Below are 13,857 nucleotides of genomic sequence, written 5' to 3' on the forward strand. Positions count from 1 at the left end.
AATGTGTAGAGATTCGAGTCGTTTAAGCTCATGTTATCCTGCCCACTACCCAGATGGAAACGTAGCGGACAGAATGGGTGTGGACTGGTACACGTTAGAGAATGCTCTCCTGGGTTCCCTCCATAAACGGAATCCTTCCCTAACTCCACTGTTCACATCTCCGCACACGGCTCTCGAGGCTGTTTCATTAGCTAACACGAAAATTCCCTTCAAAACCATTCTCAAGTATTTTTAATGTAAATAATAAAAAGCTGGTCTCAACCCCGTTCCCTGAGGCACTCCCCAATTAACATCCTTTTAGGTTTTTATTGCTACCCTTTATTTCCTGCCCTTTAGCCAATTTCCAAAGGACTCTGCCAACTTTCCACTTACAGCTTGTGTCTTATACATTAACCTATGATGCAGAACATTTTGTGAAAAAGCTCTCAGAAAAACTGGGCGGCAGGGCAGGACGGCAAGGGCTTCAAAGGATTCGGGCGGGCTCGGGAGTCCTGACCTCCCCTCCCAGAAGCCGCTGCCGGCCTTCCTCAATCAGACCACACTCCCCCACTCACCTCTCCCAAGTTCCCTCTTCCATTGCGTAAATAGCTTCTGGATGTTCCAGGAAGCCTCCCATTAAACTAATGGTTCTGAGGCTCCCCAGGCCTGGGAACCAGGAGGAGAGCGTCTGCAGGCCCCAGGAGGGGAGAGATGTGCGGGGCTCGTGAAGGGGAGCAGGGTCAGGGCTCCCTGTGGCTCCTTCCCAGGCTCCCAGCTTCCAAGAAGGGAGAGAAAGGCCACAGGAATCTTTGAGATCCAAGTATTTTTGAAAGCAATAGAATTTGAGCGGCGGAGAGGTGGCGCCAGGGTGGATCCGTCCGCGCCCCTGGAAGCCCTCCCGGAAGCGCCTTTGCCGACGTGTTCCTTGGGCACTTACTATGTGTTCACTACTTTTCTAGGCACCGCAGATACAGGGACCAAAGCCCCTCACCACGCCTTTGGGGGGTGGGAGGGGCAGAGGGCGAGGGGCGCTCGGCGTGGACCCCAACGCGGGGCTCTCATCTCATGACCCCACGATCGCGACCCGAGGCCGCAAGCAAGAGTCAGATGCTTCCCTGCCTGAGCCCCCGGGCGCCCCCCGCCCCTCACAGCTTCTACACGAGCAGGTGAGACCCACGCTCCGATGTCGGAAGGGGACAGGCGCGCTGAAGAAGGGTCAGAGTCAGAAGAATGACAAGAGGGTCCTTTCAGAAGACACGGTCAGGGGAGGCCCGCGGGGGCGGGGGAGGCGCTGCTTGAACAGGAGCTCAACGAGGGGGGATTTCCCACAGGTCGCCTCGGGCCTCCCAGTCCTTCCTCGGGAGGTGGTGGTAGACGGGGTGCGGCGGCCCGTCCTGCCCCCGCGATCCTGAGGAAGACCGAGCCAGCGCCTGCTCCTGCTCCTGCGCCTGCTCCTGCGCCTGCTCCTGCGCCTGCTCCTGCGCCTGCTCCTGCGCCTGCTCCTGCGCCTGCTCCGCCGCCCGCCCCGCCGGCTCTTCCCCGTCGGCCGCGTCTGGGCCCCTTGTGCGTCTCTGCCGCCAGGTCATGGCACGTGCTGGAGAGTCCCCTGGACACACTTGGGCTCGGGCCCACCTTGGCCTTCGGACTGCGGCTCTGAGCCCGGGCATATTCCCGCGCGTGTGCGTGTGCGTGCGTGGGCGGGGCGGGGGGCGAGGTCTCCGCGGCCCCCGCGGTCCCGTTCCCGACCCTGCAGCACGCGGCTCCGCATCTGGCGCGACGTCTCGGCCGACAACCGAGGGAGGCGCCCGCCTCGCTGGGCGCGGCCGGTCCTGCCACCTGCCCCGACGCCCTTGGCGTCCCTCCCGCGGGCCCGGCGGAGGTGTTGGCCGTGAAGGGCCGGTCTCCGGGCACGCCTGCCGGGGGAAGGGCCAGCGAGGAGCGAGCGCGCGGGGAAGAAAGGGCCGGGCCGCCGGCCGCTCCCAGGCCGCGCCCACACGGCGACCGCGCAGGCAGCTCGTCAGCTCCGCCGCACAGGGCGCGGGTTTCCAGCAGAAGCCGCGGGCTCCCCCTTTCTTCCCCGTCCTCACTGGAGCCGCGAACCAAACCCGTCGGCGAACGGAGGGAGCAGAGGAGCCGGGCCGCCGAGCCGCGGAGCTCGGGGCAGGCACAAGCAGGCCTTTCACCCGGGACCACCCCTGGCGCCGCCGCAGGCTGCTGCTTCCGCGCCTGCGCAGAACCCGCCTCGCCTCGCCTCGCCTCACCTCCGCCTCCGCCTCGCCTCCCCCTCGCCTCCTCCTCGCCCCGCGTCCGCCCCGTTCCTGAGGGGCCTCGGCTGGAGGCGAACGGAGCCGTGGGCGCGTCGGCTGACCCGGCTCTCGAGGCTGCTTCTCAGAAAGGCCCCATCAGTTCTTCCGTTTGCCAAGCCTCGGCGGCCTCTCCGGGCCGCCCCGGGCCGCTCCTACGGCTTTATCAACTCCGCGAATTCGCCAACCTTCGCCGTCCCTCGGAAGCCCTCAGCGTGGGCCCCTGAGCTCCCGCGGCGCAGGCCTGGCCTTGGGGACACAGGAGCCCGGTGCGTCACCAGAAGCCCTCACTTCAGGTTCTGCTTCTCCCCAGCTTCGAGACTTGAGATAAACGGTTTATCTTCTTTTGCTCTCAATTTTCTCATCGCTAAAACCATTGTTTAAAAATTGGGGGGGGGGGGGGGGGAAAAGGGGACGCCCGAGTGGCTCAGTGGTTTAGCGGTTTAGCGCCCGCCTGCAGCCCAGGGCGTGATCCTGGAGACCCGGATCGAGTCCCACCCCGGGGGCCCTGCGTGGAGCCTGCTTCTCCCTCTGCCTGTGCCTCTGCCTCTCTCTCTCTGTCTCTCGTGAAAAAATGAATCTTTATAAAAAGTGGAAAAAATGTGATAGCACCCGCTCTACCTCTGTCACAAAGCTGTTATAAAGATCAAATGGGATAACGTGGAAGGAAACTACAAATCTAACGTAGCACGTGTTATTCTTTGTGGCACTGACCTCAGGGCAGTACACCGGAAAGTAAGACAGCTGGTGGAAGGAGAGGAGTAAGAGGGGGCTGGGGGCCTCGGGGTTCCATGACAATCGCATTTAAAACAACAGTGGTTGGGACTGTCAATAGTGTCCTTGGCAGAAAAGCCAGAGAGTTCTCAAGACGAAGGATGCCAACGGGTGGTACAAAATAAGGAGAATACAAAGTCTTATCCTCTCTACCTCACGGAGCCAACCCAACAGCTCAACCTATAGAACACTGAATATGGCGCTTACCCCACAACAGAAAGAAAACTCCAGCATATTTCCTCGTGGTCCTGTAAACCAAGCAGATTATTTCCATGCTGGCATTCTGGCAGGCCCCCAAGACAGTGTCCAGATTCTCTGTTGCAATTCTGAAACACACGCTGAATTTGGTGGCAAAAGACTTGGGTCTGAGACCCACTTCCACTCCTTAGAGTGTAGGCAAAACCACCTTGGTCATTCACATTTTTCAGAGTCTACTGACTACTTGCTGGGAATATGCAAAGAAGTAGTGATTCATCACATGGAGTGTCTGAAAGAAGGAGCCGGATCATATGCCTTACACATGGTGGGAACGGCAGGGGCCAAAGCCTGGGGAGCTGACGGGGGCTGGTGTGCTTGGGTGGCTTTATATAGTTTGGTTTGGCTACAGTACTGGATTTTCACTGGGGAATGGTGAGTGATGAGGCACGGCCTTTCATATCTTCAGTGTCTCCCTAGCGAAATGAAAGCTTAGGATTTGGTGGCCACTGGGGATGCTTATGGCATCACTGTTCTCGGACCCTCCCATCACAGGATGAGTTAGGGCTGCATGTGACTGGCCACATGATCTCAGGGCATCTGACTGTGAACACATCAAGGGACATTTAAGTATTAAAAATATGCTGGTGGATCCCTGGGTGGCGCAGAGGTTTAGCGCCTGCCTTTGGCCCAGGGCGCGATCATGGAGACCTGAGATCGAATCCCACGTCGGGCTCCCGGTGCATGGAGCCTGCTTCTCCCTCTGCCTGTGTCTCTGCCTGTGTCTCTGCCTCTCTCTCTCTCTCTGTGTGTGTGTGTGTGACTATCATAAATAAAAATTAAAAAAAAATATGCTGGCTACGCATGCTCCCCAAAAGGAGCCGGCTGTTTGGGCTGTGGGTATAATTTTATATTTGAAATATACCACAGATATTCTTGTGGGTTTGCTTTCTCTTTTGCCTTCGGATAAAGTAAACACTTGACTTTGGAGGGTGGATACAACTTAATAGCTAAAATGTTTCTACACCAGCTAAAATATTAGGTAGGGAGCCTGAAGCTGCACCCGGTGCCAGGCCAGTAGAGTGTACGGCTTCCATTTTCTCCTCTTGAGGCCAATACTTTGCAGCTCAGTGAGGCAATAGGCCATCGGAAGGAATTTCCTTTACGTGCTGGGCTACTCCCATGATCGACTCCTTCCTTTGGGCTTCCACTGGCTTGGGCACCACTGGATCAAAGGCTCATTGAATGAACCAGTGAATCAATGGGTTTGAATCTAGCTTCTCAATGCTTTGAGGAATACATCTGTATTCATTAACATGCCCACTTACAAAGTCAGAGGAAACCCCAGCTTGTGAGTGAAAGACTGTGGGTGCAGTGTAGGTGGACTGGGTCATGTCGAATCCAGGGAGGAGGCACAGAGTGACCACACGTCCCCATGTGCATGAGATAGTCTTGGATTGTGCTGTTTTCCCAGCATAAATATTGTGTCCATACTGACTCTTAAAAACGTCCTGGCTAAGAGGATAACTTATGTCATCACCTGATGAATAAATAATGAAATGACCACTATTCCTTGTGTAGTTGCTGTTTCTGGCCATTGGGACTTAACATAACCACGTAACCCGAGCGTGTTACTACTTCACAGGACCTTTTTATCACAATGGCAGGATCTCAAGTGAGCAAGAGAGCAAGTTACTATGCATCTTGCCTTAGGAGAGAAGACCCAACTGTGCCTGGTAAGCTGTGGGGCCCCTGCCGGGCGGCAAAGCCAGTCCCACAGCTTGCAGTGACTCTGAAGCAAGGAGCCCAGGTCTCAGGAGACTGGTGCTCAAGTGGAGAATGAGGTGTGTGGTGGCCCTCACCTACTAGTCTGGCACTAGCCACGTGCACGGTGAGAATGAATCGTGCAGTCTGGGACTAGAACACGGATGGAGAACAAACCCATGTTAGGATGAAGAATTGAAGTTCCTGAAGCACAGCGAGGAATGGCTTGTGGCAGTATTATTCCAAGAGTGGTCTTAGATTTATGGGGATTTTTGGGGCAGCCCCGGTGGCGCAGCGGTTTAGTGCCGTCTGCAGCTCAGGGTGTGATCCTGGAGGCCTGGGATCGAGTCCCACATCAGGCTCCTTGCATGGAGCCTGCTTCTCCCTCTGCCTGTGTCTCTGCCTCTCTCTCTCTCTCTGTGTCTCTCATGAATAAATAAATAAAATCTTAACAAAAATTTATGGGGATTTTTTTGAGATTCTAAGTAATCTCTACACCCGACATAGGGCTCCAACTTAAAACCCCAAGATTAGGAGTCACGAGCTCTACTGACTGAGCCAGTCAGGTGCCTCTCAAAGACTGGTCTTTGGATTCTCTATTACAGAATTGTCTAAAATTGTGAAAACTCCTAGGACCTGCACTCATGCTTTAGATTTTCAGGAAGTGGATTCCAGGGATTTGCATTTTTAAAAAATGTTATTTTATTCAAATACCAGTCTCATCACACATGGTCCAAGAACTCTCAAGTAATAAACCAAATGTAAACAGATGTTAAAGACTGGTCTTCAGGGGTGCCTGGGTGGCTCAGTTGATTAAGTGTCCAATGCTTGATTTTGGCTCAGGTCACCATCTCAGGGTTGTGAGATTGAGCCCCATGTTGGGCTCTGCGCTAATCTTAAGATTCTCTCTCCCTCTACCTTTGCCCCTACTCCTCACTCTCCTTCCCTTTCTTACAAAAAAGATTGGTATTCAAATATTATAGCTGATGATGTCATGCTTGCCTATCATCTGCTGAATGGTTTAGCGGCCACTGAGGTGTGGACATCATTTTATGTCAGTGAGGTCACAAGCATTCATTTTCTTTATATATAATAAAGTCTGTTTTTATTTTTAGTTTTTAAGATAAACTCTACGGCCAACATAGAGCTCGCACTCATGACCCTGAGGATCGAGAGTTTCATGCTCTACCAACTGAGCCAGCCAGGTGCCCCGGGATTTGCATTTTCAAACAAACTTCTCAAGCTATTCTGTGTGTAATACAATAAATTAATGCAAAAAAAGGTACTGCATGTTTAACTGAAATGTTCAAGTGAAATTCTTATTTTTCAGAAGGGGATCAGAGGGAAATTATTCCAGTGAGAAGAAATATTTGACACAATATAGAGGTTGGCTCCTTTGTGTGACCATATATTTTATGAGTTGCCAGGCGAAATTTTTTTGGTGTCAAGTAAATGTCAAATTCTGGCTTTATTCAAATAGCTGGTTACCTCCCAAGTCACTTCCCAGTGGAAACAAGCCAAGAAAATGTCACGCATATGCATACAAGTGATTTTTACAGCTAGCCCAGAGAGTTAGAGATGCAGATGGAGGATAAGCTAAGTCACGAAATCTTTCCTAGATGTGGGGTCAGATGGCACCACGGTCACATAAAAGCAGCTTCTCCACACTATTAATGTGATTCCCCGCTTCCCCCCTCCCCCATTTTCAAAGTGGTGGTGATGGTAGTGATGAAAGGGGAGCATACAGCCTCCAAGAATACGTCACCCCAACAGAAAAGAAAGATGCACGAGATGTTGGTTGAAGGGCACAGACTTCCAGTTATAAGACTAGGGATCTAAAGTGCAGCATTGCAGCATGGTTATATACAATCTGTAGATGCTGTAAAATACATATAAAATATACACACATCTATATATAATACTGTATTAGATACTTAGAAGGTGCCCAGAGGGTAAAAGCTTAAGTGTTCTCACCACAAAACAGAAGCAGTAATTGTATGGTGTGATACAGCGAGGGTGGTAGTCATTTTGCAATATACACAGGGTATCAGATCAACACACTGTATACCTCAAATGTATATACGATGTTACGTGTCAACTGTATTTCAATAAAACTAGAAAAAGAAAACTGCCAAATACAACTGTTCTAGAGTATCAAGTATCCTTGGACAGAACTCATTACTTTTCTTTTGTAGGGGTATCCAGAGTTTGTGAGGCCTGAAATGTACACAATTCCAGCAGCTGTCTTTACAAAAAAATAATACAGAAATAATTATGAATACGCACACAGACACCAATGAGAGAATCTCAAGCAGACTCCCTGTTGAGTGTGGAGCCCAACTCAGGGCTTGGTGTCTCCACCCCTGAGACCATGTCCTGAGCTGAAATCAAGGGTCAGATGCTTAACCAACTGAGCCACCCGGGGTCTCTGAGGCTAGGTCCTAAAAGGCCTTAGAGCTTCCGCTTGGCACTCTTGAACCACTGGCTCTTGAGATGTTTTTTCTCCGAATCCAGCTGCCAGGCTATGAAAAGCCAAAACCTCATGGAGAGGCTACTCAGCTGATCATGTAGCTGCCTCAGCTGATCTCTTAGCTGATGGCCGATGTCACAATTGCCAGCTCTGAGGGTGAGCTATTCTGGACTACCTGCCCATCTGGTCTTCAGATGACTCCAGCCCCAGCTGATATCCAAGTGTGTCGTGAGAGACTCCCAGAGACAACCACCCAGCTGAGCCGTTGTGAGACTCTCCCAGAGACAACCACCCAGCTGAGCCCAGCCCACTCATGGAACCAGGAAAGGTGACATCTCGATACAGATAATACACTGTTCTGTCAAGACTCTAAGCTCCGAGGTGGTTTGTTTCACAGTCCAGAGAGGCACAAGGCACTGGGATATGTCATGTCCAGGCACCTCACGCCCCGTGGATGGGGAGATGGGATGGGACCCTGAGCCTCCTGGAGTCTTCTCCTTGGCTTCTCTCTTCCACAGGCCGTGCTGGTTCCCTCTGCTCCTATCCTCCAGTGGGTAAATATCAGGAAGACCACTTCCTGTGGGGTGGACAGAACAGAGCGCACGGCTCTCCCGGGCATACATTTAATTTGGGTGGAGCAGAAGAATAAGAAGGCCCCCTTGGTCTTAAATCCGAACTCTAATCTCTAGCCTTACTTGGTGCCAGCTCTCATGCTGTTTTCATCCCAGGCACCTGTGGTCTATGTTTTTAATTCTTTCAGAAAACTCCGAGGGAAAAAGGTGCACAGTTAGTTTTCTTCTTCAGATCCCAACAAGCAACACCCTTCCCTTTTCCTAGGCTAGAAAGTGGTGTAGTTTTAATTTTTAGAGTTTCACTGCACTTTATCCCCTGAATCTAGTCTGCCTTTGGTTCTTGTTACATTTTTTGAAGCGTTGCTCAGATGGGCCTTGTTTTCGTTTTCCCAGTCGCTGCCATAGTTTCAGTTCTACAACCGCCTCCCCGCCTGCTTCTCCCCACCCCTCCGCCTGCCATGTATGTGCTTTCCAGGCTTCCACCCCAACATTTATCATGCTACCCCCCTTGCTAAAGACCTTACCTACTGCCTTGGGTCCGGTTCAAGGCCCTCCACAGTAATTAGCTTTATGATAGCTAATAGCCCTTCAAGCTCATCTTCCAAACTCAGTGACCCCATAAGACAAATTCTACTTCACAGCAGACTCACTCCTGCTTCCTTCTTTTTTCTTGTCCTACTTATCTTGTCCTCCTACTTCACATGGTATCATTCTCCTTCCTTTCTCAGAATTCCCCTGGCCTCTTAGGAAGCAGGAATTATGGGGTTTATGGCTGATTATTCCTCTGCTAGTCACATATTCCAACTTGCCCAAAAATTCTAATTCTTTTGAGGACACGTTCCCTAGTTTTTGGCTCAGTAAACGTGATTGGACTCATGATTTCTATGTAAAGAGCCAATGAAATCTTGTGGTCTTGATGGAATTGGAAGAGGCGCTAGGAGCAAATATTTATTACGCCAGGTTCTGGCTAAGTACTTGATATATGTAATTTAATTTGTTCTATTAAGTTCCCGAGTGTAACAACCCTATTGTCCTCTTTCTATTGAGGGGGAAGCTGAGATTTAGGGAAAGTAACTTTCTCAAGGTCACCCTGCTAGTTAAGTGAAGATGGAGCTTGAAGTCAAGACACTGATCTGAGTTTCTAAGTACTATATCAAACCACCTCCTAAGGTATTTTTGAGGGGTCTAGGGAAGTTAAAAAAAAAATCTTTTTTTAAATAAGATTTTCCTTCTCTACCATCCAGAGATATTTACTGCTTCCATTTTATTAAATTTCCTTCACAGTATATTTGTATACACGTGCATTACCTTTTTACTAACTTATGATCATGCTCTTTGTATACACAATCATATTGTTTCACTTAATATAATACAGCTTTTTTCCCATGTTGTTATGCATCCATTTTTTTTTTTTAATGAATTGTTCAGACTGCAGAAAGTATGTAATACAATAAAACATGCCCTTTCCCAAAATGGGACTTTGGCTTGGGGTAGGAAAAGCTACCAAGAATAAGGAGACTTTAAATGTTAAGATGTCAACTATGAGATCTTAAATAATGTTCATGTTTTCAGGGGACACAATGAGGAGGCCCAAATAAAAGAGTCATTCTCTCTTCATATGGCAATGAATACTGGAAGCCCCAAGTGTAAAGCCTTCCAGAAGCTGATGGGGAAGGAAGACTAGCATTTCCTGACCATTTCTGACCATGTACCAGACCTTGTGCCAGACAGTTCCCAGATGTGTTCTCACTTGCTTTTCCTAGCACCTTGTGAACAGAGGCTTTTTTGCCTCACCCGAGGGAAGGGAAAGGCAGGCTAACGTAGTGCAGGTCACAGGGGCATTGAGATACTAGAGTCTAAGGTCTTCCTTCTCTTAGAGAAGGCGGTTTCAGATCAAAGAAAAAAGAGATGAAGAAAGGCGAGAATGAGCTAAATGAGTCAGCTGAAGTGACCAAAAAAAAAAAAAAAAAAGCCAATAGGAATCTTGAACATCAAGGAAAGGAACAATGAATCTGGGAGAACATGGGGGCTCCTTGTGGCCCAGTCTGGCAGGGGCAGGAGGGGCTGCAGAGTCAAGGGAGGGGCTGGCTTTGCAAGAAAGAAGAAGACCCCATTCTCCCAAGGGTCCGAAAGGGGGCTAAAGGTGGTCTTGGAGTATGGGCTAGAAAGCCAGGAACATTAAGAGGAGTCCTAGCTCTGGGGGAGGGGGGGCGCGGTTACGGGTTGGAAAGGGGTGCGGAGCAGAGAACATCTGGAGGGTTAGGCTGCAGACCTGTGCCAAGAAATGTGCTGCATTGGGGCGGGGAGAAGAAATGCTGGAAGAGAAGAGGGGGAGAGTCTGGGCTCCAGGGCCTGAGTTCCCCGATCCTTTCCTTCTCTACTTGAACTCCTGCAGGACAGCAGAAGGAGGAGGGAGGTTGATGAGCTTCACCGAGCAAGAAGATGGGAGACCCGGCTGAGGCTCTTGCTCTTATGTGGGGAGAGGCTGCATCTTACCCTGTGACACGGGGAAAACATGGTGCTGTGGACCAGACGAGAGTCCAAACGCCTCCACATTCGACGGGCAGGCCAACGTTTGGTTGGCGGGGGCCTCTTGTGGAATTCAGTTCTTGGCCAGAAATCCCTGCCTTAGACCTTGGAAGATAGGAAGGAGGCTCAGCAAACCTGGCGGCCTCTCTTTGGGTTTGGCAAACTCGAGATTTTTCCAGCGCCTTGTGTTCAGCGAAACCGAAAATGTGTTTGGCTAGAAACCCTTCTCTAATTTTTAAACCCCTGAGCATTTTTTACATAAATTTGATACACATGTTTTTGTCTTATTTTTATTTAGCTCATCAAATCGAATTAGGAGCTATAATGATGAAGGGAACAATGCTGATTTCCAAGAAGATTTTGGAGCCTTTTTTTTCTTAGAACTAACTCGCATTTTCTCCCTGACTGTTAAAATTACCAGACTGAGCTGGATTTGAAATTTAGAACCCAAATGTGAAATAAAGATCCATGCTTGGCAAAGATGAAGCAGAGCAGGGGAATGTTCTTAGGAAGTCACAGTTGGAAAGCCAGGGTAGGCGTGGGGTGGGAGGTGAGGGGATGCAGGCAGGAAAGGATGGTTTAGATAAATGCACCTGGCTTCCTGAGCTCCCCGCAAGAAGCCCGCCAGCCATGTCTCTGGTGTCTGCCTTTATCACCACCGCCCAAGGAAGAGGAGTCTTTACTCTGAGGTTGGGGACGAGGGGGTCCCCCTGTGCCGGTCTTTCTTCCATAGCCCTCCATGGTGGCCAACTCCAGCTTCTCTTCCTCTTCTCTCCAACCTCCCTCCCCCTTTCCTGGTTCTGGCTAAGCCCTCTCCATCTGGAAGCATTTAAAATGTACAACAATTTTAATCTCGTGCAAAGGAATCTTGGGATCTACGCTACATACCCATTAAGCTAAATTATACGTGCACAATCTTATTTTGCACAACTCTGTCTGGCCGAGGTTGGCACACACCGAAGCCTATTACTGTCTTTCCCAATTACTTTTTCTACTACGCCATCATTTTTCTTTTACAACTGTAGCTGAGGTTAGCAGTATTTCCCTGAGAAATGTGAGCCACTGAGGTCCCAGGACAAAGATCCTCTTCAGAGCCACTGTGAACCTGTATTCAGAGGGTCCCTTAGACACCGTCTAGAGAAATTTCTTTGAACTCAGCTTTTCTCCCTGACAGACCCGGATCAAATTAGACAGGCCCGGGTAGGAGTACCATCTTGTTATTTCATAACTGTACAACCCTGGGGGGAGTTATTTCACTTCTTTGCATCTCAGTTTCCTAATCTGCAAAATGGGTATAATAGGCATATGTACCTCCTAGAGTTGGGAGGAGGAGAAACTGAGTATAAAGGACACAGTAAGTTGTCTGGCCCAGACTAAGCAGTTGATAAATGTCACTTGTTATTATAAAAACTACACTTTATTGTGCTCGCTTCGGCAGCACATATACTAAAAAAAGCCACACTTTATTGAACTCTACACCTTTTCTAAGAGTGCTTACATTTTACCAGAGGTGGCCAGTTCCCTTTTAAACACCCTGTCCAGGGCAGCCCCGGTGGCTCAGCGGTTTAGCGCCGCCTTCAGTCCAGGTTGTGATCCTGGAGACCCGGGATCGAGTCCCATGTCTGGCTTCCTGCATGGAGCCTGCTTCTCTCTCTCTCTGCCTGTGTCTCTGCCTCACTCTTTCTCTGTGTCTCCATGAATAAATAAATATAATCTGAAAAAAAACCCAAAGAAACACCCTGTCCAATCCCTCACCAATGCTGCACTAACCAACCCAATTCCCTGCAAACCAGCATCACTCTAGAGAGGTGACGTAAGGCTTCTGATCATCCCACTGGGCTCTCTCATCTGTTCTCAGGGAATCTCCCATGCACGCCCAAGGAGAGCCTCTTCTTTGGAGCCATGCTAATAGAGCGATCAGAAGATCTATAATCGAATTGTATAGAAATCATTCTCCTTCAAACCAAACCACACTTATTCTCGCTTTATATAGAAAAAAATAGGTGTATGTGGAAGGGGACGAGAAGGAAGTTTTCACTCTGCTTTAAGAAGCAAAGTGTTTAATTAGTGCTGAGCCCCCCCCCCCCCCAAGGACATGAGTCATACTTCATCTGTCCCTTTTGCAAGTAGAAAGACTATGGCACCATTTAATGTCTGATAAATGCCTCTCTCTCAAGGGGGAAAATACAGAGTTCATGGGTCTAGGACTTATTGCTTTCCTCTGGCCAAGAGTAGTTTCAGCACTAATTTGTGAATCCCCTGAATAGAGGGATCAGGGATCCATAAGCTTCTGGGGCACCTGGGACACCGTATGTAGTCCTGGCCCCCATCACGCAGAACTGCTGTGAGGGCTCAAAGAGAGACATCCACAGCCACCTGACGAATGGTAATTATTATTTCCACCCAGCTGATCTCATTTGAAATTCTGGGTAATATCAGAAAACGTGTGTGTCCTCTAGGCCTTATATTTACTAGAGTTTTCTGCCTCCGTGATTTCCCAACCTCTCGTGGCCACGTGTATTTTATTTTTTTTTTAAAGATTTATTTATTTATTTATTTATTTATTTATTTATTTATTTATTTATTTTTAAAGATTTTATTTATTTATTCATGAGAGAGACACAGAGAGAGAGAGAGAGAGAGAGAGAGAGGCAGAGACACAGGCAGAGGGAGAAGCAGGCTCCATGCAGGGAGCCCCATGTGGGACTCGATCCCGGGTCTCCAGGATCATGCCCTGGGCTACAGGCGGCGCTAAACCGCTGCGCCACGGGGGCTGCCCAAAGACTTATTTATTTATGATAGAGAGAGGCAGAGACACAGGCAGAGGGAGAAGCAGGCTCCATGCCGGGAGCCCGACGCAGGACTCAATCCTGGGACTCCAGGATCACGCCCTGGGCCAAAGTCAGGCGCTAAACCGCTGTGCCACCCAGGGATCCTGGCCACGTGTATTTTAAATGCCTGCCTCAGCAATAAAGACCCTAAAGAACCACCTGCCCTGCTCACCGGCCTGCCGATGGGGTGGGCCTAGGCGGCTGTGTGGGCCCCTCGATGGCTCTGGAGTGGACAAGCTGAAGGGGCAGCTTATGGGCTGGGAAGTCACTTGTGGCCTAGTATAAAGAGCGAGCTGGAGCAATGAGCTTCCTCTCTGGTAACCCGGAATTGGGGGAGTGAGACTGGGCTGATGGGTAGCAGACACGTATGGAACATGTCTGGGCATAACACCTTCATGAACGGAACAGACCCCCACTGTTGAGGCTCTCTGGGGGGCCTT

At 49.9% G+C, this 13,857-nt stretch overlaps 1 protein-coding gene and 1 long non-coding RNA gene across 4 annotated transcripts in view; one reads left to right on the plus strand and one right to left on the minus strand.

Annotated features, from left to right (window-relative positions):
* The window catches only part of PPM1H (protein phosphatase, Mg2+/Mn2+ dependent 1H), a 253,471-nt gene that overhangs the window by 27,428 nt on the left and 212,186 nt on the right, over nucleotides 1-13,857 (minus strand). The gene's annotated exons all lie outside the window — the stretch shown is intronic.
* LOC118350146 (uncharacterized) lies at nucleotides 1,905-11,072 on the plus strand. Its single transcript, XR_007413352.1, has 2 exons — nucleotides 1,905-7,813; nucleotides 10,885-11,072. It is a non-coding gene; the product is annotated as an uncharacterized LOC118350146 (long non-coding RNA).

The sequence above is a fragment of the Canis lupus genome, chromosome 10 (genome assembly GCF_003254725.2).
Source record: "Canis lupus dingo isolate Sandy chromosome 10, ASM325472v2, whole genome shotgun sequence".
Taxonomy (NCBI): Eukaryota; Metazoa; Chordata; class Mammalia; order Carnivora; family Canidae; genus Canis; species Canis lupus.